Source organism: Penaeus monodon, chromosome 1 (genome assembly GCF_015228065.2).
Source record: "Penaeus monodon isolate SGIC_2016 chromosome 1, NSTDA_Pmon_1, whole genome shotgun sequence".
In the NCBI taxonomy this organism is placed as follows: Eukaryota; Metazoa; Arthropoda; class Malacostraca; order Decapoda; family Penaeidae; genus Penaeus; species Penaeus monodon.
In genome coordinates this window covers 16,668,700-16,671,047 of record NC_051386.1, presented here as the reverse complement: position 1 = coordinate 16,671,047, position 2,348 = coordinate 16,668,700, and positions in this window count along the sequence as shown.

Below are 2,348 nucleotides of genomic sequence, written 5' to 3'. Positions count from 1 at the left end.
AATTTAATCATTAATATCTAAGTAATGAAATAATAACACTAAGTGATTGTTGAAAATAGTAATGACAATAATATTAATACTAATAATCATAATAATCCATAATGGTGGTAATAATAATATGATAATAATAATATAATAATAATAGTAATAATAATAATAATGATAGTAAAAATAATAATAATAATAATAATAATGATAATAGAAGTAGTAGTAATAATAATAATGATACTAATAATAAATAATAGTAAAGATAATAATAATAATAAAGATGATAATGATAATAATATTATAATAATAATAATAATAATAATAATAATAATAATAATAACAATAACAATAACAATAAAAATAACAATAATAATAGCACTGATTTTGATGATAATGATAATGGTAATTACAATGAAATGAATAATAATGATAACAATTATAGTAATAATACTAATAACGATGATAATGATGATAAGAAAATAATGATAATAAAAACAACAGCAATAATATTAATAACAATAATATTAGTAACAATAATAATAGTGATGATGATGATGATGATAATAGTAATGATAATAATTACAACAATAACAACAACAATAATAATAATATTAATAAAAACAACAATAATAAAAACAACAATAATGATAATAATAGTTATTATTATTATTAGAACAATTACAACAACAACAACGATAAAAAGAACAATCCACACTAATAATTATATTCGATAGAGAAAGTTGTAGTTGGGTTAGCAATAGTACCTAATTCAGAAAATTGTCTAAGCTCATCAACAACAATATGAACTCAACCGGATGTTTATAGTTACTGTTTGATGAAGCAACCTGACAGCACTGCATCCTTATGGTACAAGAGCCTGGCGGATGTTTTCATTGGATGTTATTTTAAAAGCACATGGCTTCTTCACATCCGTACTCATTAATTATTTTTTTTCTGTTTACTCGAGACTTCATTCTTATTAAGCGTGGTTGCCTAACTTTCTTTTGGGTACCTTGGTTATTGTGTTAAAGTCACTGATGATTATATTAATGATGGTAATAAATTAATGAATTATGATAATGATGGTGAATATAACATTGATAAAAATGGTAATAGTAATGATAATCGTCATGAAAACAATAATAATGACAAAGATTAAGACATAATATTTTCATTATGACAAAAATAGCCATAATGATAATGACAATAATAATAATAATAACAACGACAATAACAACTACAATAATCATAATAATGATAATAATGATGATAATAATAACTATAATCATAATAATGGTGATTGTAATAATAATTATAACAATGTAATAATGCAAAATTATATTAATAATGATTATAGTGATAATAGTAGTAATAATGGCAATGAAGCTGACAGTGACTAATGATAATGGCAATAATGATGATGATGATGATAACAATAATCATAAGCATACTACTACTACTAATAAACATGCTAATGATAATGTTAATAATCATCATAATAACAATGATGATAACAATAATAACAATAACAACAACAATAATGATAATGATAGTGATAACATCAATATTAACAATGATGATTATAATAAACTATAATAATAATGATAATGATAATGATAATGATAATAATAATAATAATAATAATAATAATAATAATAATAATAATAATAATAATAATGATAATAATCATGATAGTAGTGATAGTAACTACAACAACAACAATAATAATAATAATAATAATAATGATAATAATAATAATAATGATAATAATAATAATAATCATTATTATTATTATAATTATTATAATAACGATGATGATGATAAGAATAATAATAGTAATAATAATAATAAAAAATGATAATGATAATAATGATATGAATAATAAAACGGATAATGAAAATGATAATAACAGTAATAATGACAATAACAATGATAATAACAATAATACTGATAGTGATAAAAATAATAATATTAATAAAAAGAACGATAATGATAAAGATAATACTAGTAATAATGATAATATTAATACTAATAACAACAAACATAATGTAAAAAAATATAATTGATGATGTTAATAGTGATAACAATAAAAATGATAATAATAACAATGATGAAAATAAATGCAATAACTATGATAAAATAATGATGATAATTATGATAATTAAGACGATAACGATAATAGCATTTAAAATGAAAATGATAATACTGATGTGAATAACGATAATCATAATGACAACAATAATGATAATATTAATGATCATGATAATAATAACAATGGTTGTAATATTGATAAAAATAATAATAATGATAACAATAGTAGTAGTAATGATAATAAAATAATAGTAATAATGGTAACGAAA